Source organism: Mustela erminea, chromosome 18, assembly GCF_009829155.1.
Source record: "Mustela erminea isolate mMusErm1 chromosome 18, mMusErm1.Pri, whole genome shotgun sequence".
Lineage (NCBI taxonomy): Eukaryota > Metazoa > Chordata > Mammalia > Carnivora > Mustelidae > Mustela > Mustela erminea.
The window spans coordinates 53,879,016-53,903,087 of record NC_045631.1 but is presented as its reverse complement, the minus strand read 5'-3'; the positions used below and the strand labels follow the sequence as shown (position 1 = coordinate 53,903,087).

The 24,072-nt window shown below is 52.9% G+C and overlaps 1 long non-coding RNA gene across 6 annotated transcripts in view; it reads left to right on the top strand.

Moving 5' to 3' along the window:
• Nucleotides 1–24,072, top strand: part of LOC116577109 — a 161,852-nt gene that overhangs the window by 49,360 nt on the left and 88,420 nt on the right. Inside the window, exon 1 of one of the 6 annotated variants that reach the window (XR_004280390.1) lies at nt 18,342–18,739. The exons of the other annotated variants lie outside the window; for them this stretch is intronic. This is a non-coding gene — a long non-coding RNA (uncharacterized LOC116577109). Of the gene's footprint in view, nt 1–18,341; nt 18,740–24,072 lie in introns of those variants that run through there. 6 annotated transcript variants of the gene reach the window in all.

Sequence of the window (24,072 nt, the reverse complement as noted above, 5' to 3'; positions counted from 1 at the left end):
CATTCCAACAGGAAATCGGCTGCCTGATGGGGGTTTTGGTTACTCTGTCGGGAGAGCCAGGATAGGAGGATGGGGGGGCGGGGGGGGGGACGGTAGGAGCTTGTGAGAATGCACTAACTGTTGATGGGGACCCTTTTAAAAAACAACTTGGCTCTCATTAGACATGAAATAAACCCACGGGGCTTTAAAAAAAAAATCTATGTGTGGGAAAAAAGTAATCTCTGTGTGTTTGCATGTAAAGAATAACGCGGGGCACCTGGGTGGCTCAGTGGGTTAAACCTCTGCCTTCAGCTCAGGTCATGATCTCAGGGTCCTGGGATCGAGCCCCGCATCGGGTTCTCTGCTCAGCGAGGAGTCTGCTTCCGCCCCCCACCCCCACTCCCTGCCTGCCTCTCTGCCTACTTGTGATCTCTCTCTGTCAAATAAATAAATAAATAAAATCTTTATAAGAATAGCACATGTGAAGTAAGTAAATATTAAATGCAGAACTTAGTGAGTTTTCACATACGTAGACATGCAGGTAACTATCATCCAAATCAAGATAGAGAATATTTCCAACAATCTAGAAGGCCCTCTCTTGCCTGTCCCTCCCCCCTTGTCCCTCCCCCCTTGCCCCAGATGACCGTTCGGTGGCTAACTGCAGTGTTCTGCCCTGGAAAGGAAGGCTTGCACGCTCCCAGCTAGGCGGTCAGCGGACGAGCCCAGCCAACAAAGAAAGAAGGAAGGGCTTCTTGTGGAGATGTGTCTAAAGTGAAATTAAAACAGAGCTACATTTTAAGTTAGAAGGAATCTTGGTGGATCCCAGGACCTTTTCTTGGCTGAGATGCTTAGACACTATGTTTTAAAAAAACTGTTTTGCTTGTGTGTAGACTTTTATCTGGCTACGTTTCCCTCCGGAGGGTTTTCCTTTCTACTTATCTGACAAGCCATAAATTTCATTTCCTTTAAGGGCAAAACCAACCTTCGAGGGCACTCGCGGCCCAGGTTTTAAAAGCCGGCTGCCCTTTCCATCCTGTATCTCTGGTTAAACACGTTTTCTTTTTCTTGGAGCAGAGGTTGCAGAGAAGGGCCAACGAGACACAGTCCTCTGGAGAGAGCTCCTGCCTGCTCCCCACAGGGGAAGAGGAAGCCACGTCCCAACACATCCCACCCCTGTATCCCCTGTCCCTCCTGCAGGAAGTCTTACTCCTGGGACACAGGGGTCCTCTCATACCGTTTGTCTGTCGCTTGTCCTTTCTTGTTTTGGTTTGTTTTCCTTTCCTGGTTTTTTAATTCATTTCCCTCTGCCTCCTTTAAAGAGTGGCAGAGTTTGGGATGGGGGCAATTGACCTGCCGTGATTCATGTTGATCTTCTAGAGTCCTTTCATTATCAGGACTGCAGCCTGCTTTTCCAGTGAGCTGCCTGGTGATCAGTTGATGAAATGAAATGAGCAGTTGGTCTCAGAACACGGGGGACGCTCGAACGCCCTGCGTGTTGTCTCCTTGCCTTGTGTTTGCGATTTTAGAAATGAGGGGATAGGCACCAAGACTTGGATGGATAATGGTCTTTCGAAGGTCTTTTTTGCTTCTTGCCCTGCTGGGAACGAGGTGGTTGAAAATGTAGATTTCTCTTGGAGCATAGAGGTTTCTTTTTTCATTATTTATTTACCTATAATTGTGGTGACATGCTTGATATAAAATTAACCATTTTAATACCTTTTTTATGGGTACCATTCAGTGCCATGAAGCTGACAGTCATATGGTTGTGCAAACATCCCCACCATCGACCCACAAAAACCTTTTTCATTTTGCAAAAACTGAAACTCTGTCCCTGTGAAACAGTAGCTCTCCATTCCCAGTGCCCCCTCTCCAAGTCCCCTGACAACCACCATTCTATTTTGTTTCTCTGTGACTTGACTATTCTAAGCGCCTCGTTTAAGTGGAATCGTACAATATTTACCCTTTTTGTGACCAACTTATTTCCCTGAGCATAGTGTCCTCAAGGTTCAGCCACATTGTAGCATGGGTCGGAATTCTCTTCCTTTTCAGGGCTGAGTAATATTCCAATGTGGATAGACCACATACATTTGGAGGATAGTTTTTTGTTTTTTTTAAAGATTTTATTTGTTTGACAGAGAGAGATCACAGAGAGGCAGGCAGAGGGAGAGGGAGAAGCAGGCTCCCCGCTGAGCAGAGAGCCTGATGCAGGGTTCTATCCTAGCACCCTGAGATCATGACCCGAGCAGAAGGCAGAGGCTTAACCCACTGAGCCACCCAGGCGCCCCTGGAGGATAGTTTTTAACGCAAGTGCATCAGGGACCCAGTCTTCTTAATTTCACGTAAATGGAGCACCTCCTGAATTCCTGACCAGGCACCCCTTACCTTGTGGGGGGGACCTTCAGGGGAGGCTTCAGTGTTTCAGGTGGGGAAGCAGGAGCATGCCCGGGTGAAGCAGAGGTCTTTGGGGGACATATCCCCTCAAGCTCCTCATTTCCAGTGTTTGTTGTGCAGAAAGCTTTGAGGTGTGGTCTAATACTTCCCTCTTCTGGCAAGCCACCTTCCCTGGCTTTCCAGAACTATGATTAGGATTGTTTTCGTGGGCTTCAAAGCCACAGCCAGTGACGTGGTTTAGGCAGAGACTATTGGCAGGGCTGATGTCCCCTAAGTAACTATTGTCTGCAGGCTTTTAATGTGATGTGTAAGCTGCGTGTGTGTGTGTGTGTGTGTGTGTGTGTGTGTGTGTGTGTGTGTGTGCTTGAGACTAAAACACTACTTTAAGGGAATTGAAAATACCCAGGAAGGTGAGCAAGCCAAAGGCCAGCTCAGCGCTTCTGTTGATTCATTCTGAGACTCCGCAGAAGCTTTTCCTTGGGTTCCCTGGTTTTCTCCTTGGTCAAATGGGAAGAATCATCCTGCCGTCCCTGTGTCATAGCCGTCTTCATGGAGAAGGAGCATTCAAAGCCCAGAAACATTTTTTTTAAAAAAGATTTTACTTGCTTATTTGAGAAAGAGAGAGAGAGAGAGAAGGGCAAGGATGATGGTGCCTGCGCGGCTCAGTGGGTTAAACCCTCTGCCTTTGGCTCAGGTCATGATCTCAGGGTCCTGGGATCGAGCCCCACATCAGGTTCTCTGCTCAGCGGGGAATCTACTTCCCCCTCCCTCTCTGCCTGCTTCTCTACTTGTGATCTCTCTCTCTGCCAAATAAATAAAATCTTAAAAAAAAAAAAAAAAAAGAAGAAGAAGGGCAAGCATGAGCTGGGAGAAAGAGAGGGAGAGGGAGAAGCAGACTCCCCATTCAGCAGGGAGCCTGACATGGGGCTGGATCCCAGGACCCCAGGATCGTGACCTGAGCTGAAGGCAGACACTTAACTGACTGAGCCACCCAGGCGCCCCAAAGCCCAGAGACTTTCAAACAGGGTTTCCCTGTCAGTTCGACTGGAACTCCCGGCCCATCTCCAGCCCCTTGATCTGTACAAGAAAATGTGGGCTCAGGTCACATGCATTAATCTACCTCCTGGTTTTCCCTGAAAGACTCACCTTCCAGATCCATTTGTCTCTTCATCAAACATTCATTGAACGGGTTCCCTGTGCTGGGCACTGGGTTCGAGAGAGGAGCCGAGCAAAATTTCAGATGTTGTTGTATGTTGATCAAGCTTTTTCTGGGGGAAAAAGGAGAATTCTGTGACTGTAACGGTCAGGGGTTCATCCGCTCTTTGTTTGCAACCTGCCCCCCTCTGCCTCCCCTTCCACCAAAAAAGAAAAAAAGAAAAAAGAGAAAAGCTGAGTTAGACTCCAGACTCCGAGCCGCTCTTTGTTCCCTTTGGATGAGTGTCGAGAGCCTTCTGGGCGCTAACAGATATTATTACCTCCAGGTCCTGGGTACAAACAATCTTTCTGTGCCTCCGGAGTTTTCTCTGTCAGAGGGGGATATCGCTGGGTCAAGGATACTCAGGGCTTGATTGGCCATTTGGGGCACTGGGGGTGTGGGGCAGATGGCTTTGGGTAGCTCGTTGGGGCAGGGGTCCCTGCTCTCCGAGAAGGAGACTCTCTGGACTCAGACATTCCAAGTTCTCTTTACAAGTGACGCCTTCCCCTTGGGACTGAAGCTGTGCCCGTCACAGCTAGTCCCTAACCCACCAGTCCTGTACCAAATAAGACTCCCATGATTAATAAGCAGTGGTGGACCTCAAGATGCGCCTTCCTGAGTAGGGATCATGATTGCACCCTGAAAATAAGGGTTGGGGCCGAGATCCATGTGTAGAAACCCTTTTATGAGGTGACTTCTTGGCTCGTACACAGGAGACAGACCTCACTGGGGTACCGCCCAAAGCCATGGAATGAGAAGAAACGAGTGACAGATAACCTGGAAAGCGCTGGATGCACCTTGGGGAGACCTGCCTCTCCGCCCGGGGCCTCTTCTTCTCCGCTGATGACATGCAGGAGGTTGACCAGATGCCCCCGTGGCTCTTTGGCTTCTGATCCCGCCACCATGTTTCTGGCAGCGTTGGCCGGCTCCGCTCTTGGGCACGGCACCCAGGCCTGGAGCACGGTCTCTGGTACACGCCTCTGGGACCCGTTTCGGGAGAGTGTTGAATACACAACCCTGACGACTCTTACGAACTTTCTAGGTAACACTTACTTCACTGCCCTTTTAAAAATGAAAAAGAAAGAACACACCGCTTAGCCGACTCCTGGTAACCGGGGCTGACAGATGTCACTCAGAATTTTATTATTTAAAGCCACAATGATTTTCCAAATAACCTAAAAATATATAATCCAACCTCAAAGTAGTGTCCTGTAACACAGGCCAGGGAACGCTGGAGGAAATGAAGTCAGAATTTTGGCACCCCTTGTGTGCTGGTTCAGTGGCTTTGAACACTTTCACCTCTTCCCATGAGCGCGGGCACATGGAGCCGCGTCGAGTCGCTCGGAGCGGAGGGTGTCTGGGGCGTCTCACTGTGGTACCTCAGCCAAGGTGACACCGCGTCTGGTCCCCACCAGGAGCTTGCTCCCCATTCTGTGAGAGCAGGCGTGGAGCTATAACAACTGAACACACCTTAAAAAAAAAAAAAAAAAATGAAGCCCTTTCAACCTGTAGGTCGTTCCGCCGTGTTGGGAATTCAGGCAGGTGGTCGGTACCGGCAGTTGTCACCGGGAACTGAACTGTATCGAGTACCTACTGTGATCCAGATGCCCTTGTGTAGCCCTGGTGTTGTTTATTTCTTCCTCATCGTTATTTAATTATGTCTTCCATATCAGTGATATTTGTCTAAACTGCGCTAACACAGAATCAATGAGAAGTAACACGGCCATCAAACGGCTTTGTGGGATTTACTGTCCCATTCCACAGATGAGGAAATCGAGGCCCAGGGGGGTGGTGAGGGAGCTTGCCCCGTGGAGGACAGCTAGGGGATGGAAGAACGGAGACGGGGTGGGGTGTGGGGGGGTTTGATGCAGGAGGAGGTGTATTTGGGGTTTGGGAGTCGACGTGAGTTTCTCGGCTCGCCGGCAGCCTGGCTGCGTCCTGAGCCCGCAGCCCTGGGACGGTGGGTGGGACCAGCAAGCTGGCCTTCTAGGACTGGGAGACGGACTGGCAGAACTGGTCCGGTGTGCAGTGGGAGGGAGGACAAGCACTGGGCCCCGTGGCCTGGGCCCCGTGGCCTGGGCCCCACCCTGTGCGGGGAGGTGCCCGTCGGAAGCCAGGCCCTCTGTCCCCTGCGGCAGCCCCGGCCGCAGATCCCGCTGGATGCTGTCCCCGCAGACCGATCTCCAGGAAGCATCTCCCTCGGCTTCCGCGCCGGGGGAGGGGCAGGGGGGCCCCCGCCAGCTTCTGACTGGCCGTTATTTGGTTTTCTCTGAGTAGAGCTTTGTTTCCCCGAAAGCCTCTGCTGCTGAGGCTCTCGTGCCTCGGCTTAATCGCCGCCGCATGGAGCGCTAGCCTGGTTAAGTCAACACCGGCGGAATATTACCTGTCTGTTAACCTGTCAGAATTGCTTTACAGCCCCCTTTCATCTCCCCCCCACGGAATTTCCCCTGGAGTTTTCTGCCGGCTCTCTGGTTCCTTTCCTCGCTGCCCTCCATCCTGCAAAGCCTCCCCACCCCCTGAGTCATTAAATATTGTCAGAGTTCCGCCACTTACCGCGGCCTTGTTTGCCCAGTGCAGAGAGATTGCTGTTGACTCTGTGATGCGGACCAAGGACACAGGCTCCCGGTCCCAAGAAAGGAACCAGGATGCTTGCCAGGTCGGGGGAGGGGGGGAGCAGGGGGGGCTGCGGGTCTGGAGCCGCCCCAGCCTGGGGGAGGCTGCCCGGGGAGGGAGCCCTGCCTTCCGGTTCCCCACGTTGCCACGGAGCGAGCCAGCCCAGCGCTCCGGCTGCCTGCACGCCACGGTCTCTTCCCTCCCAGGCCAGGCCGCCCTCTCTCTACGCTGGAGGGTCTCGGGGCGGGGGGGTCCTCCAGTTCCAGGTCTCATGGGGGCTAAGGCTTCACTCCGGGGTTTGCTCTCCTGCTTCACTGAACCAGTTCAAGGGTCCTTTGGGGGAGGCACCTGTGTTTTTTCAGGTCGTGGTGAAGGTCATACGACATGAACGCTTCGTTGCAGTCCTACCCGAGCGCAGGGCTCGCGGCCCAGAGCGCGTCAGAGTGTGTGCCGCGCCCACCCACATCTAGCTCCAGAAAGTTTTGAAGCCCCGTCCCCCTTAAGTAGTCACTGTCCACGCCTCCCTCCCAAGAGCCTCTGGCTACCACTAATCTACTTTCTGTCCCTGTGGGTTTGCCTGCTCTGCGGTCCCTGTGAATAGGGTCCCTTGGTCCGTGGCCTTTTGTGTCTGGCTTCTTCCCCTCGCATAATGTTCGCGAGGTGCCAGAGACTGACTTGTGTCTTCCGCTCAGGGTGGGGACTCCCTCCCCACCAGGGTCAGGGGGACAGTGGCTGGGGAGCCTCTGGGTCTCATTCTTAGCAGGCTTCAGCCTCTGATCTCTCCCTCCCGTGGCCTTTCCCCCAGAGACGGCCTGCAGAATAAACGGGGAGGCCATTTGAGTGTCCGTGAAGCCACCGGGCGCTCCTTCTCTGCCAGGCTGGGCAGGGGCGAGTCTTGGCGGGGGGTGAGGGGGGCTGTGTGAACAGGGACCTCTCCTGCGCAGCCCTTCGTCCTTGTGATCCCGCCAAGTGCCACTGTCCTTGAATCCTCTGAATCGGAAATCTGACGAGTCCTGGGACCAGATCCTCTTTGGACAGTGAGCTCAGTACGATCCACGGAAGCGCCCTCACGTTTAACCAGAGAGTCAGGGTCACGACGTCAGGGCTGTGGGCGTCAGAGCCCGCCGGGCGTTTGAGCCTTCTCCGTGTCATCTCTTAGCCGTATGATCTCAGTTTTTCCACCTGTAAAATAGGGATGACAATGCCTTTCCTTAGGGCTGTGATGATTCCATGGTGACTGAACGTGGCGCACGCTAATGATAGGTCACTGCACGCTGAGCGTAGGACCTGACGCTTAGGACACGTACAGTAACGGGTTCTTGTTAATAAAGCCTAGGACACGTTAGTCAGTACTTCGCCCCTGCCTCACCCACATCAACCCAATTTGCCCTTCTAGACTTCTGGCAACTTCTAGAAAGTACACTGAGCCTTGGGGTCTCATTTAATTAGATCCTTTGCTGGTTTTCAGGATTCAGGGAAGCTCTAAACTCAGACCGGGGTTTGATCTGGGACAAGGAGAAAACCTTGCTTCTATCCAAGTCAGCAACAAAACAAAATGTCCCCATTTTTTTTTTTTTTCCTTTGGCATCACTCTTGAAATCTCTCTCATCCTAAGGCCGTTCCCGACTCATTCATGTTTCCGTTGCAGTAGGCTGACCCCTGAGTCGTTGGTGACACGGGACTCATTAATCACATGTGACATGGAGGGGCTGCAGAAGGCGTGGGAGGGTCAATGTGCACCCTGAGGGCCCGGTCCCTTCCGTGGCAGCCTAACGTGGGGTCAGTGGAATTCCGGGAAGTTTCTCGAACACCTACTATATGAGGGTATGCGGCGGGCTATGGGGATGTCGGCGGGCCCTTTGGTGGTTCCGTTTTTGGGCTGTTGTGAAAGGTCTTGGTTTGGTCCCATGCCTGTGAATCATTTGCCCTCAGCCTGTGTGTGTCTCATGATAGGAAGACAGGGCGTGGCCCCTTGGATGGCACGTGCTTCCCACTCTTGGCTGGCGCTCCGTGGCCTTTCAGGATACCTGGGCAGAAGCAGGTCTGGGCTTCCAGGGGCAGGCTCCTCGGAAGGCTTTCTTGGCCACCTTTTGTTTTTTATGAACACGTTAGCCAAGCAAAAGGATGCAGATTTCCTTCATATTTGTTCCTTAGTTTTGTGTGTGTGTGTGTGTGTGTGTGTGTGTTCATTTGTTCCTTAGGAAGGATGAACCTGTAGATCTTTTTCTAAACTCAGATTTATAATTTTTTAAAAAAGATTTTTATTTATTTATTTGACAGAAACACAGTGACAGAGGGAACACAAACAGAGGCAGTGGGAGAGGGAGAAGCAGGCTTCCTACTGAGCAGGGAGCCTGATGTGGGGCTCGATCCCAGGACCCTGGGATCATGACCTGAGCCGAAGGCAGAGGCTTAATGACTGAGCCACCCAGGCACCTCTAAACTCAGGTTTATTGAGATCCAACATACAGTAAGACTCACTTTTTTGGGGGGGGGGTGTTCAGTGGATTTTCATTTTTAACACAAGCACCCTTCCTACAACATCCCCCGAAATCCTGTTGGGAGCCCCGTGTCTCCTGTATGTGTGTGCTTTTCTGCAGCTGGGAAGAGAGTGCCTGATGCCCAGCCGTAGAGATGAAACTGCTTCAGATACAATTCGGAAGTGGTCCTAGGGGGACGGATAAAAACAGGTGAAGGCGATGTTTATCTCACAGGAGGACCGAGTGACAACCGCTAGGCATTTGCCCTGGTATTTTAAGGAAGACAGTAGGCGGAGAGCTGGGCCGAGGGAGGTACCGTGCATGCCAGCAGGGTTGTGTTCAGGAAGACTTGTCACAGCTTCCGGACGCTGACCTTGGCTGTGACTTACCTGGAAATCTGAACCGGCCACACCAGGGACCCAAGGAATGGGGAGGGCGGGCTTTGCTCAGCCCCTCACAGGGGGACCTCCTCTTGCCGCCAAGAGACTGGGTCTCCTTTTCTTCTGCTGTTGTAAAAGGAGCTTTCTGGGACATTCAGATCTGGGCGGAGGCTGTGTCTTCTGTCTTCTTCTCCCCATGTCTGAGCCCCGCAGGCACTGTGCTGTGGGGGTGTGAGCCCCAGTGACCCCCAATGCCTTCCAGTTCACCGGCTCGGTGAGCACGTTCCAGTGGGTTTCATGTTGTGTTGCTTAGGAACGGGTGGAAATAGGCCAGTCTCAATGGGAGCGGGGCTCCTGGACTTTCTGGAAACACCTCGGGCTGTAGGCTCCCTAGGCTCACTTTGCTGGCTCTTTCCCTGGCCCTGCCTCCTGAGGAGCAAACAGGCAGAACTCCGTCCATACTCAGGTGAGCTGCCTTCAGCCGGAGGGCAGAGAAGGGCAGAGACCCCCTCGGCCTCTCCCAGCGGCTGCCGGCCTTCCCTTCTGGGGCCGAGGCAGCCCACTGTCTTGCCTTCAAGCCATGAAGAGACCACAGCCAGCCTTTGTGTGTCCACGCACGGAGCATGGCTAGGGTGGCAATAGGCCTGTCCAACCGAAGGGAGGGTGCTTTAGAAGGCTCCAGAGATCGGCTTTGTCTCTCACAGCAGCGTGTGGGCTTGCAGCCCTGTCCTGGCTGAGCAATAGTGCACCCCCTTTTCTGGGGCCCGGCTGAGTCACCAGGAACCCCCCACAGTCTTGGCTGGCAGTGGTGGCTTAAAGGGACCCCGCCTGGAGTAACGGGAGCGCTACTCGGGCTAGATGAGGGAAGGCGGAGGGACAGAATCTTATCAGAATCTTCCAGCATCAGTGAGTGATCCCAGAGCTCCTGCGGTCAGCTTTTCCGCCATCTGGTAAACCCCAGCTCCTCCCTGGGCTGCGCGTATACACAGTCAGCACCCCCCCCCCCCAACATGCAGGTAGCCAAGTCCACACACACACACTCCACCCCGCCCCCGCCCCGTCTTGAACAGCGGGTGTGGGGGCTCTGCCGTATACTTGAACCAGCTCTTGGCTGCAGCCCGGAGGCTGGGACGGCCAAATCCAAGGTGACTCTCCCTTCAGCTTCTTCTCACTGTCCACCTCTAGGTAGGCCCAGTAAGGAGGGCTGATGGGAGCAACCCCAGAGTCAAATCACTACTCTTACCTTCTGGAAGGAAGAGGGGGGCAGGGACAGACTGGGAGTCCGCCTTAGGATTAAGTGCCCCCCCGCTCTCCCCCCCCTCAGACTTTACTTTCTTCCTTGTTCCTCTCTGCCTGGCTGCAAAGAGCTCTGAGCACTCACGCCCTTTGATGGGTTCTGGCCGCCCCTGTATTTCTTTCCCGAAGGGTCCTGTATTCCAGATTGCCATCCGATCTTTCTGCTCTGGGATATGGGACACGTGACCCCTTCCTCAGGTGCAGGCAGTGCAGTTGGGGTGGGGAGGGGCGGTGGGACCTGCGAGCAGGTGGGTTTTCTGGAAGCCCATGTCCATATAGATCGCTCCGCACTTCTGGGATGGGTCCTGACCCCGAAAGTCAGCTCAACCCTGTATGGGACACCCAGGCCACGTTTCGAGCCACTGAAGGCACTCTAGGACTCCTGCAGATGTTGGCTTTAAATCCCCCCACGTCGGGGATTTATTGCCGGGGACAGGAAGGCACCAGGCACGTTTAAAGCAGCAGCGGCCCAGCCGTCCTGCATTGCGCCTCCCGGGTTCTCTGCTCTGGACGCTCGGGGAGGAAGGGGACCTCTGAGGTCCTCCGCCCCCTTCCTTCTAACAGGTGCTCCCTTGCCAGTTCCTTGGGCTTCAGCAGTGCCTCCTACCGAGGCTGGAATCAGAACCGGAGAGAAGGAGTCATGTGGTTTTGTTTATCCTGTGACACAGCCCTGGGGGGCATTCGGAATCCAGCCCCCCCACCCCCCGCTGGGTTGGAGTCCTCCCTATAAACCCTCCCTAGCCCAGTTTCTCCGTGGACGTGTAGGGAGTTCTCTGATCTCCCGGGTTCCCTCCCCTCTGAACCCCCCCCTCCACCGCCCCAGAGATGACTTTGAGTCACCCCTGTCAGGAGGTTTGTCTCGTACGCTGGAGGTGTGTGTAGCGCAGTAACTCGGTGGGTATTCCTAAATGTCAGGCCTAATTTGCTGCAAGTTTTGTTCGATCCCAGCAGCGCATTTCAGTTATGGTACGAAGGTCTGTCCGTGTACCCTCCCTCTTGGACAGTTTGTGCTTACAGAGCGTGCATAGCTCTTCACGATCGAAAGAAAACAAACACACGCAACACGGAGGGAGCCCTGCTCACAGCTCAGGGCTTTGGTGAAAGTGCCGTCATTTCGCAAATTCCGCTCCGTGATAAGGCGCCCTCGGACACCCTCCCGCAGTTAGAGTCCCGGGGTCTCCTCTCGTCACGGCTTGGGTATTAATCTCAAGTGGGTAGGTTGAATCACCTAAAAGTCAAAGATCTCCAGACCGGCCTCACAAGGCTCTGTTACCAGCAATGTGAGGGCTTCACCCGGCAAGACACCTGCTCAATATGAGGCCTCGGATTCTAAGGCTTTAATTTCTCTGTGTGGTTACTCTCTCCTATTAAATTACTATCGTACTTCATGAGCTAATGAGAGAAAGTGTTCCCTTCGTCTTAAGCCTATTTTTTTTTTTTTTTTTCTTCCTGGCAACCAGATTCCATACGGTGAAGTCCTTTCCTCCCCAACAGCCGGAGGACCCTGTAAGAAAGGGGCAGGGAAGGAAAAGACTTCTGGGCAAAGGCCCTACATCCCTGTAACCAGTTAGATTTTTCTCTTCCCTGGGAAGATCCTCCGGTAGTTTCTGGGCAGAAAAGTGAAATGGGTTTTTACCAGCCACAGAACCAGACCACAGAGGCCCCAGGGAGCTGACAAGCCAGAGACCTGGGGCATTGTTCTTGGGGAAGTGAACTGGCATCCTTTGCCACAAAGACTTGATCCCTCCTGACCTGAAGGTGTGGCCTTGACCGGAGTGACAAGATTGCAAACATTGGGGTGAAGAAAGTATCTCATGTTGCAGCCCTTTTCCTCCCAGAATATTCTGAACTTCCTGTTGTTTTTAATCAGTTGCGTTGAGAGAAGAAACTCTGAGTTTAAAGCAGTGTTTCCCCCTTTAAGAGGTTGTGTTGTGTATTCATTCAAGCTGAGCTTGGCAAGGAAGAGCATTCCCTCTGACCAGTAGCTTGTTTTTTCTTTTTCTTTCTTTCTTTTTTCTTTTTGCAGGCCAGGATGGCACTTAAGAATTCCCCAGCATGGGGCCTGGCTCCATGTCTCAAAACCTTCTCCGCCACCCTCTTTTCCAGGGTTCTTAAATATATAACATTTTACAGGGCGAAGCATGGGGACAAAGTGTTTTGCATTGAAGAAGAGGAGTCTCAAAATAAAATATGGGCTTCTTTTAGAAAAGAGACTACGGTTCCAGTTAGTATTCTGGGCAGGTTCCTGGTCCGGCTCACCGCGAGCCGAGCCCTTTCTAGATAGGCAAACCATTTTTCTGGTCCCAACCCCTCCCCCTATTTCTTTCACCATAAAAAAAAAAAAAAAAAGTAAAATAGAAGGCACACAGCTTTGCTGACTACCAAATCCTTTTGTCCTTCCTGTTGTATGCATTACTGCCCAGGCCTGCTCAAGCTTCCTTCAGGGAGCTCCCAGAGCCACTACAGAGGGACAAGAAGGAAGTTAAACCCGGTGGGGGTTGCCCCCGTACCCCGAAAGCAATTCCATGATTGAAATGCTGAAGATCCAAAGATCTTTCTCTCTGTCAGACCCAGAGAGAAGAGAGTGGGAGTAGCTTGAGCTGAAGGGAATGAAGGCTTAATTTCTGGGTGGTTCTTTGAAATGATGAGTCTTGGTTTTCGGGGGTGGGGGTGGTGGGGAATATTTGTCCTGAATATCCATTAACTCTTTCCAGTCCCATGGTTTTCTCTCTGGGGCATAGATGAGTCTTCTTGCCCAGATAAATGTAAAGTGACGCATCTGAGGGCGGTAAGGCACAAGGGCTCAGGCTTTCTGGAGGAGAGCGTGGTGGCATGCATGGAAAGCCTCCAAGGACGCGCGCTCCCTGCCACACTCTCTGTGCACTTCTAGAAAGTTACTGTGACGCCATCATTAGAGATGCCCAGCGTGGGTGGGTGTACCCATTAGCATTTATGGAGCAGTGAGAAACCGAAAGCAATGGCAGCGCCCTTCGAGAGGAGGGAATCACCCAGCCACTGAGTGGAATGTGTGCTCGGAGGCTACTGGAAATAATGCTACAGATTTCTGTTCAATGACTTAGAAATACGATCACGATGCGTACTTGTTTGGGTTAGGGTGAAGACCGAGTCCGTTTACAAACCGTGAGCCCTACAGAGTGGTACCCCAGACCGGGTCCAGAAACAGAAAAGAGACGGTTGAGAAACTGTGGTCATCTACATGAAATCTGTTGTTCACAGTATCACGGTCCTTGTGAATTTCTTAGTTTTGACAGATATGCCATCGTTACAGAAAATATCCCTGATGTTTTCTCTTCCCTGGGTGAAGGATGTACAGGAACTCTGTACTATCTGCAACTTTTCTGTAAATCTAAAATTACTCCAAAATAAAAAGTGTTGTTTTTTTTTTTTTAAGGCCTATGAGCACACTTAAATCTTTTGAAAGGATTTTTAACAAAAGGTGAGCCAATTACCTCCGAGTGCTGTGATTATAGGTGATCTTCATTCATTTTCTAGTTTGTGATGAGAATTATTATTTTTATGTTAAAAAAATCAGGAAAGCTTATTCCCTTTGGGGAAAGAAAGTAGAACACAGTATAATTTCGTTGTCATTGTTTTGGTTTTATTCCCTATCTCTCTCCCCATTAGACTTTGGGGTCAGGATGTTAGTTCACTCTTCTTTTTTTAAGAGATTTACTAGTTGATTATTTTAGAGAATGAGCACACACATGCACTTGCGCGGGGTCAGGGAGGGGCAGAGGGAGAGAGAGAGAGAACGCAAGCAGACTCCCTGCTGAGCACAGAGCCAGACGCTGGACTCGATCTCACCACCCGGAGATCGTGACCTGAACTGAAATCTAGAATCAGATGCTCAACTGACTGTGTCCCTCAGGGGCCCCTAGTTCACTCTCTGGGCACAGCCAGGCAGGGAAGATAGGTCGTGATCAAGAACATAGCCTTTGCTCTTTTTAAGAAAATTTTTAGGGGCGCCTGGGTGGCTCAGTGGGTTAAAGCCTCTGCCTTTGGCTCAGTTCATGGTCCCAGGGTCCTGGGATGGAGCCCCGCATCAGGCTCTCTGCTCGGCAGGGAGCCTGCTTCCTCCTCTCTCTCTGCCTGCCTCGCTGCCTACTTGTGATCTCTGTCTGTCAAATCAATCAATCAATCAATAAAATCTTAAAATTTTTTTTTTAAAGATCTATAAAATAGGTTTAGTGACTCTGTTCTCTTACAGGCATGGCAACAGCTAATCAAGTCCATACAGTGTTACTAACAGGGGAGGCCACAGTCATCTAGGGGACTCTGTCCCTGGCAGCTCATGGTGTTGGCTGTGTCTCACCCCAGCGTACCCCTTCCGAAAGCTTATGTGCTAATTGTTACCACTTATGCGATAGGCAAGAGCGTGTGTTATATTTATTTGTTAACTCACTTAATAAGAATTTATGGGCTGTTACTCAAACAGTAAGTATTTGAGGACCATGATTATGCTGTTCCCTTCCTATCCCACTGTCCCGTGCTCTGTGCCTAAATAATCTTTGTGGGTTGTGTTTGTATATGTTGTGTCTAAATTAGGCCCTTTGAGAAAAATCCTTCAGAGGTGTGATTTTTTTTTTTTTTCCTGAGCTCTGATTCCTACATAAAGGTTCATTGACTCTACATGTCCTCACCCCACCTTCCCTCTAAGCACTCATGGAGTCTCCGTGTGTCCCTGGGGAGGTGACCATTGCCATCATCCCTAATGGTGGCTGATAAAAGACATTTCTATAAACTTGCCGGTCCAGGAAGGGAGGCTCCAGGACTGTCAGCTCAGAGCCAGACCTGGCGATTCCCCGCAGGGAATAGAACACTCTGCACATGGCCTTGGAAGCCACGCCCCCCCCCCCCCTGACCCCAGCAGGTCACTGCTTACCTCTTGAGCAAGGTCGCCAGAGCCTGTCCGAGCCTCCCTCTCTTACGCAATAGCATCCTGGCCGTTTAGGCTTCCTGGGTCTAATGTTCCGTGATTCTAGAACATTTGGCAAGAAAGAGGCTCCATCTTCACTCGGTGCCCAGAATGCAAAACAAAAAAACATCCCGAACCAACATCAGAGGCTTAAGGGCTTTGAACATACCATTTCAAAAATGTTTATTTAATATTGGATAAAAATATACTGCCTTACCTTTGAAAAAAATAATTAAATAACCAGGAGGGCTTCAAAGCATTTCCTTTCCCTTCTGCTTTCCAGGAGGAGAAATATTTTTCAAAGTCATTTGCATATTAAAGAGCGGGCCCCACAAGCCCTTGATGTACGGAACTGAGAGCACGAGTCAATCGAGTATTTCTCAGGACCGTGGTTTCGTGCCCGGTTCGAACCGGAGACCCTTTCCCCACCTCGTGACAACCCATGTCTCTCTTTTTGTACTTTGTTCTTGAAGCCCGTATGTGTGCTGAGAAACTTAATCCATTTTTTTCTGATTCATTTACACCGAACTCACCCAAACGCTCTTTAGGGAGAGGAAATTTCAAGTCCGAGAGGTGCTTCAGCCCAAGAAACAGGAAATTGCGTCTCGCACAGAGCAGCCGAACGCAGACCCAGGCTGCCGGGACTGGTCTTAACCAAACTTGAAAGTGACTCTGCATTTGGGAGGCTCTGGGTCCAGCCCTGGGCCCTCGGAAGGTTTCACCTTTCCTCCTGTCTCTCTCTGCAGCCGCCTCCGACTAGAAGCAGCTCTAGAAATGCAGCACTTTGGAACGCCCTGTCATTTCCTCTGCCCTCCAGTATTTTAGGATGGGAATTTATCAGTATACATCCAGGTCGAAAGCACTCTGCCGCCAGCACCCGGACACCTGCCACCTCGATTCCGTGATGGACTTTTGCAGACCAAGTTTATCACACGACCAGCCCGAGGTCCACGCATCTCTCTGTCCCATTTTCTTTGATCGTCCCAAGGAAATCGCAGGAATTCCCTCTATCATATTATCAGATCATTAACTAGAATTCAATGTTTGCTTGCGGGCATTTTGCTCCCTTTAAGTCATTTGCATATGCCGTGCTGCAGGGACCTCCGGGGTCCTGTAGGCGTGGATGCCACAGCCCCCAGCCCGTTTCCACAAGGCCTTTGCCAAGTCCGTCCCCCACCCCTGTACCCCCAGGGGCAACTGCTCTTCTGATACTTTTTGTCCTCCCTGGATTAGTTTTGCCGGTTCTAGGGGGAGCTCCACCGAAATGGAGTCATGCCCTACGTACGTTTTCATTCCTCTCGGGTAAATGACCAGGTGTGGATCCGCGGGGTGCTAGGGCAGCCAACGGGTTCGCTCCGTGAGAAGCCAGCGGACCTCTTCCCCACGTGCCTGCACACGGCTGCCCCGCCAGCGACCGCGGCCGGAAATTCCCGTGGCTCCAGAGCATTTGGGGCTGTCACTTTGGGGAAGTTTAGCCATTTTGGTGGGTGTACGGGTAGAGCCTGTGCCTTCACTGTATGTTCTGTGTGTCACCTCTGCTGGGACAGAGGTGGGAAGAGGGAGTTGTACATGAAGCTGCACTTGGGTTTGACCTCTGGGGACCTCAGGAGCCTTCCTTTCTCTTAGCAAGTGAGAGCTTTCTGATTCTGACTTCTGGGCCGAAAGTGCTGTGAGAGTCACAGGAAGGAAGTGCCTTCAGCCAGCACGCTATCCCTTGTCTCCTGGGCCCCAGCGCCTTGGCCTGTCCTCACGGCCTTCGTGTGCTCACCTGTGCAATGGGAGAGTAATGATTTCCACCTCACAGGGTGGTTGTGGGGACCAGAACCCCTGCCTAGAGATGCCCGGTACACAGTGCCCCTCCGGAGGGCTAGCTCGTGGTCTCCTTACATCCCAGGTGTGTCTCCACAGAGACAGAAGCCACCCAGCTCCGTGGGGCCATTGGCTCTTTTCCAGCAAAGGTATCTGTTCTTTAGAAGCGGGGGTCGCCCCGTCTGATTTTTCTGGGCCCTCCTCTTTTTTTTTTTTTTTTTTCTAGATTTTATTTATTTATTTGACAGAGAGAGATCACAAGCAGGCGGAGAGGCAGGCAGAGAGAGAGGAAGGGAAGCAGGCTCCCTGCTGAGCAGAGAGCCCGATGCGGGACTTGATCCCAGGACCCCGAGATCATGACCTGAGCTGAAGGCAGTGGCTTAAACCACTGAGCCACCCAGGCGCCCCAGGGCCCTCCTCTTATACCCAGCTCTGAGTCCGCGAGTGCAGACCAGAGGCACATGCCATGGTCAACGGAGATTCATGTGTAAGGGATTTTTTTTCCTTTTTTTTTCCTTTTGAAATGGCAGCCTGAGATCCCACAACGGGCGTGGTGCTGGCTCTGGCCGCAGACCTGTACAGTGTCAGACAGGCTCTCCAAACCAGGCCTTTTAAATTGCATTACAACAACGGATGCTTCATGAGGATTTGCTGATATTCTTGGATGGGGGACCTAGACTTCTCTTCCTGCCCAGCCGCGGGCTCTGGGGCTCACCCGGCGGAGGCTTGTCTCTTCTGAGTAGCGACGATTGTAAACAATCGTGGTGAAATGCCTACCGGGGACGGGCCTGTGCCCAGGACAGAGTCCCAGCCCTGCTTCTAAGAATGTGAGCAAGGAGGGACATGGTGAGTGACTGTGACCAGGAAGGTCGCCCTGGAGCTGGCCCTTCTCCCTACACTGTTCAGGCCACTCCGGCTTCGCCTCCCCGGGATCCACAGATCGGGTCGCTCTTTGCAGTTTTTTCTTCCCCGACCTCGCCACTCCGCTCCCGGCTTCCCTCCTGGGTCACGTCCCCTCAGCGCCGCTCCAGCAGCTGAGCCTGATGTCAGAGGCCCAGAACCGTCTGGATTCCTGTCCCCGGCCTCCCTCCTCACCACCCTTTTGATCCAAGATTGAGTAAGAGACGTTGGCAAGAACCAGGAGAGACAACTCAATTGTTTCAACTTGCAGGGGGGGGGGGGGATGGGTTCTCATCGGCAAGATGACTCATGCCCCCCCCACACCCCCCCAGCCCCCTCCCGCCCCGCCCTGCCCTTAGCAAGTTCAAAACCAAATACAAAACCAGCAACAAACCACAAGCAAGTTGCCCCCTTGTCTGGGCACACACTTGGGAGTTCGGAGAGCCCTTGGAGAGAGGCTGTCCAGGAGCAGCTCCTTCTGGGCTTTGGATTTCTAGCTTCCTTCTCTGGGGTTCGGTTCTCTGCCTTGGGGGTTTGCACTTTGGAGGGGGGTTAACCAGACTAGCTCTCGTGCAGCTCGCTCCCCCTGCTCCCCCTGCTCCCCGCCCCCACGCCGCCCCCACCAGGTCCCTTCTCAGCCGAACTCCGAGAACAGCTTTTGCTCTGTTTCCCGGCCTCTGAATGCGGGAGCTGTCGTCCCCGGGCCTGCAGCGCGGGCATATCGTGTGACTCCTCCAGGCTTCATTCCTATGCAGGACAGGTAGGCTGCAGGCTCTAACACGCCGCCGGCCAGGCTCCACCGAGGCCTCGGCACCAGTGGAAACTTAGGAAAAAAAAAAAAAGGAGGGAGCAGGAGGGAGTGAGTGAGAGGGATTATTTTGTTTCAACGTGTTTGAAAGCGGGATCTGTGGCCAGTTGGGGTTTTTCTCCCCCCCCCCCCCCCCCCCCCCCCCCGCTTATTTACACAGTCTGTTCGGAGGCACACCAGGGCCTGTTGGGAGTGGGTGTTTGCTTCGGAGCCCGGCCAAGGATTTCAGCGCCGCGCGTTGGCACTGCCACCTCGGCGGCACCGGGAGGCCCGGTCGGTCACAAGACCTCACGGGGCCTCCTCACTCTCGGCGTATCCTCCTTTTACCTCCTCTTCCTTCCTTGCAGCGGGGCCACGGCGACCCTGGGCGGCCCGGGGAGGGAGGCTGCCCGCTGGGAGGGTTTCACCGGCAGGAGGAGGGCTTCTGGAGGCTCGGGCTCGGGAGACATGGAGAGGAGGGCTGAGGTGTGGACCCTGGGGTAGATCCCTCTCTAGAAGGTCGGGACCCACCCCGCCCCGTTGGCCTGGGGTCCCTGACGAACCATGCAAGCTGTGGATGAATTCCACGTCTGGGGAGGTCAGCGGTGGCCAGCCCTTCTGGAAATCTGCATCAGGGGTGTTCTCTTGGGGTCGACGCGCTGGACTAAGGCTTGTCTGGGGAGGCAGTGCAGAGCGGAGCCCGCCAGCCAGCGCGGTGCTCCAGTCCGTGGTCAGGCCAAGTGTGACTCAGCCACAGCATCCGCTGGGAACTTGCTAGAAATGCAGACGCTCAGGCCCCACCCGGACCTAGGGAATTAGAACCTGCGTGTTAACAAGCTCTCTGGGAACTTCACGTGCATGCTACAGTGTGGAAGCACAGTTCTGGGCTCACAGTCTCCCCAAGCTGGGGAGCTCCTGGCGTCGTCCTCCTGCCTCGAGATGCTCTGGGACAAAAGGATCCTGTGGCCAATACGTCTGGGGAGTGTTGCAACACGCGCCTCCTAGCCTTGGAGATGCATGTGCTTGTGTTTGCCGGGGAGGCTGTGCAGGAGGAAAGCTGTGGAGTTTGCTCAAACCCAGAATTTACCATGTTGGATTCAGATCATCTCCTGCCGTTCCTCCCAAGGAACACGTGCTGATGTTCTTGGGAGCTGGTGAGAGCTTCTTCTTGGAGGGAACAAGGCCCCAGTGGATCCAACCATGTGCCCTTGGGGTTTTTCCAAGAAGCTTACCTTCTCAGTAAATCAGAGGAACAGGGCATCGTGGTTACGATGTAGACTCAAGTTAAGGACCTGGGTTCTAATCCCGCCTCAGCCCCTTGACTAAGGGAGTGGCTTTTGCCATGTTACACGACTGCTCCAAGCCTCAGTTTTGGCCTCTGTAAAATGGGAAGAATGGCAGAGCTGACTAGATAGAGTTGTGGTGACGTTTAGATCATTCAGTATTGACTTAGAACAGCGCCTGGGACGTAGAGGCCTCTTAATCAGTCTTGGCCAGCAGATCGTTTTGTGTCTTACTTTCTGGGGATCACCACCTCGCAAGTGGTCTAGATGAACAATCCCAAACCCAGCTGGGCGTCAGAATCACCCACGGAGTTTCCGAAGCCCCATGCCAGAGCTCCTGAGTCAGTTCCTAGCAGGAGTGCCTGGGGGTCTGCATTTCATAAGCTCTGGGGCTGATTCCAATGCAGCGGGCTTTTCTTAAAGTGGCCAGAGAGCATCTGCTCCAGACCCAGTGCTCTGTAGGTAGGTAAAGCCTGCCCTCGTTGCTCCTGCTGGTTTCTAGCTAATCCTTCCTTGGGGAAGAGAATCTTTCCCTGCTGTCTGATCTGGGGGGCCTGAAGTTGGTGGTCGAACCTTCTCTCTGCACTTTGTTTTCCCCCTTTGTAAAATGAGAGAGCCGTGCACAGTGTGGTCCGTGGCTCGGCAGCAGTAGCCTCTTTTGGGACTAGCTAGCCATGCAGACTCTCGGGCCTCAGCCCAGACCTCCCGAAGCAGAAACTGCATTTTCACAAGATTGCCCAGGAGGTTCTTGCTGAACAGAAACAGTGGCACCACCGAAAGGTTGCAAAAATCAGTCTGCAGAAGTCAGAATGCAGTCGCCTTCTCTCTTGGTGAAAAGAGAACTCAGGTAAGCCGAGGATGGTGCCACGTTGGTGCACGTGGGGACAGTGACCAGCTTGTTCTCCATCTGACTGTGTAAGAGGAAACAGGCTTCAGGAGCCTTGGGGACCCCAGTCGGATCAGTGAGAACATTTCCTGACACTGAGGCTTGCAAGTTCCTAGGAAGGCTTGCAGGAATAAGTAAGCTTTGGACCGGCTTCACTAGCATCTATTAAAATCAGATTGGCTGCCATGTATCCATTTTACAAATGTTTATGCAGGTTCCAACTACCCACTAAGCTTGGATACTAGTGGGTTGTACATGGCAGCGGTGATTCTGTGTTGCTGTTTACATTCTCACTTTCTATCTCTCGGGATAAGCACGTACCTGCCTGTGCGCGGAGCTCTGCATGGACCGGCAGGGCACTCCAGTGTAGCATGATGGCCTTGTGGATGTGTATCAGCTATCTATTGCTGTGTAACAAACAACCCCAAAACTTAGTGGCTTAAAACAGCAGCTCTCTTATTGTGAGTGATTCTGGGGTCTGAGCTGGACTTGGCTGGGCAGCCCTTCTGCTAGTCTGCTGGGTAGTGGTACTCAGGAAGCTTCATTCAGCTGAGAGTTGGCCAGGGCTAGTCCCAGCTGGGGCATGGGGACCCTGGGACACTAGATCTTTTTTTGTGTCTTTGTCATTTTAAGGCTTCTCTTTCCCCACGTGGTCTCTCCACATGATCCGTCCAGTAGGGTAGCACGGCTCTCTTGGATCTCCTTAAGACTTAGGCCTGGAACCAGCACACATTCCTTCTGCCACATTATGTTGGTGAAAGCAAGTCCCAGGGCAAGCCCGGACTCAAGGGTAGGGGACTAAACAGAGGCGGAGCGTAAGGGGGCAAGTTTCCCTGGGAGCCCCCGACCTCACGGTTAGCACGGAAGTTGTTGCTGCTAGTGTCCTGAAAGCGAGCTGATGGGAAGGGTCTCATTTTGTATCTGAGAATGACAAGAGTGTCTCTGAACCACAGCCAAGATTCTCTGTTTAGCTCTTACTGTTCCCTTGACATTTCTACCTAATGACTTGAGCCTAAACTCCCCTTCCTCAAATGTTTTCTTACGAGCTGTAGTACCGTCATTCTTCTGGTGATCGGATTCGGAAATAAGAAGTGGGATTCAACCCTTCCTTTTCTCTCAGCCTCCCGACGTGGTTTCCTGTCCCAACTGAATGCAAACAGGGTATCGAGAAGGTGTCGGCAGGGCTCGGTGGCTGATTTCTGCTGGTACTGGGGACTCTTACTTATGGGGGTTTATGGAGAGCGCTTCTAACTGACCCGTCATTCTACCCTCTCTTTTGTCGAGTCCATTCACTCCTGAAACCACCACTTGGGTCTCTCCTGCGCTCAACCCATAGTGAGTTCTGTTGTCTTACAAGATAGGTTGGAATTCCTTGGGTGTAGACGAAATCCTTCCTCAATCCAGTGCAAACCGTGCAAACCCCTCTTGCCTGCCTCGCTCTGAACAGAGGACCCTGTGACATACCCAGGGGCTCTCCCGCGTCCCTCTCAACTCAGAGGGCAGAGTCTCACTTCTGCACACTTGACTTTGTTGCCCTCTCCCTCTCTCTTCCTTCCGTGCCGATTGGAATCAGTTCCATCCGAAGCCCGGCTAAAGTCCTGCTTTCTTCGCAACGCCTTCCCCGAACACCTGGCTCACCGAGTCTCCCTGGCGCTCTGATCTTGGAACACGTGTGATCGCTCCTCCTCGTTTGGTGCTTCTCACAGTCTGCTTTATTCTATCCATCTGTCTTCTGCCACGTTGCAGCCTTTGAAGCAATGCCTCTATCTTAAAAAAATAGCATTAAAAAAAAAATGGCATTCGGGCGGGGAAGTCCGGCCTGAGGCAGATTTCCAGCAACCCTGACACCTGCCCACCATGAATCGGGACAACCCAAGATGCCCCCGCCCTATGTTTGCCCAAATCACCCCACTTACGAACCTCTGAGACGGGCTCGATTAATTTCCCTGGGAAGACGACTCAACCAAGCCTCGTAGGGCTGCCGGAAGAATTGCCTGAGCTCACGATGTAAATTAAGTGTCTGGTAGGTCGTTAATGTTTATTGAGCATTTAGGTTATTAACTTATTGAATAATCATCAGAGGCGCTTGGGAAGTGGGGTTTCGGAAGCTAATGACCTGGAACAGGCCCTGCCTCTCTCCTCTCCATCTGCTGTCTGCCCAGGTGGCCGCAGGACCTCTTCGAGCCTGTTCCCTTGTCTGGGGACACCTGTCTCAGCCTGCATGTGGGGTGTGGTGAGATTACATGTCCTGGCTAGGCACTCGTGTCCTTCCACAGCAGCTGGTTGCACACAGGCGACCGGTGTTTATGCAGGACATGCGACCAACATTTATTGAGCGCCAACTATGTACCTGCCTGATGAAGATCTAGAAAGTGGGAGCTGAGACCAGGAGAAAGTCAGTGGGCCAGTTTATTCCCAGCCGTGTCTGTGGCTAGATTGCTTCCACCTGTTCACTCTTGGAATCGGTGAGCGGACGTGTGTGCGAGGGATGTGTTGAATGAGGGCCGTCAGAGAGAGGGAATGAGGGCAGAGGCGGGGAGGTGGTGTCGGTGCCCGGCGGTCAGGGGAGAGGCAGAAAAGAAGAGGTAGGTGGCCCACCTCGTCACCGCCCGCGCAGGCAGCGGGGGGAGACCCGCACGTGGAGGCTGCGCCATTGGGAAAGCGGGTCTCCCTGGCGGAAGTGGGAGTGTCTTCTCATTGATGAGTTCTTGCGGGAATAAATTGTTTTTCAGGTTGTGCTTCACTTCCCCAGATGTAGCCAATTCCAAAGGATCCTGCCAAGTGTAATGAGGCCCGGGGGCAGAGCTGGCGACCTGCGGTAATTACGCGACACGTCGCCGCCAGATGTAGAGGGAAGAACGCAGGAGTGCCCCCTCCCCCCCATCAGGTGCGAGGCACCTTGTCCGAGGTGTTTGTGATGGTTAGGGTTTTCACTGGAACGCTGCCTTAATCAGGGTAAGGAAGAGGGTCCTCCATGGAGCCCGTCCACGGAAGAAGGAAGGAGTTTGGATCTCGGATGTGCCTCTCTGGAGAGCTGTCATGGTGATTTCCATTCGGCTCTGCTCTGTGCTGCCCCAGAAGGCCGCCTCTTGGGAACGTAAGGTGCTGAATCCACTAAGCCAGGGGTGGCCCTATCC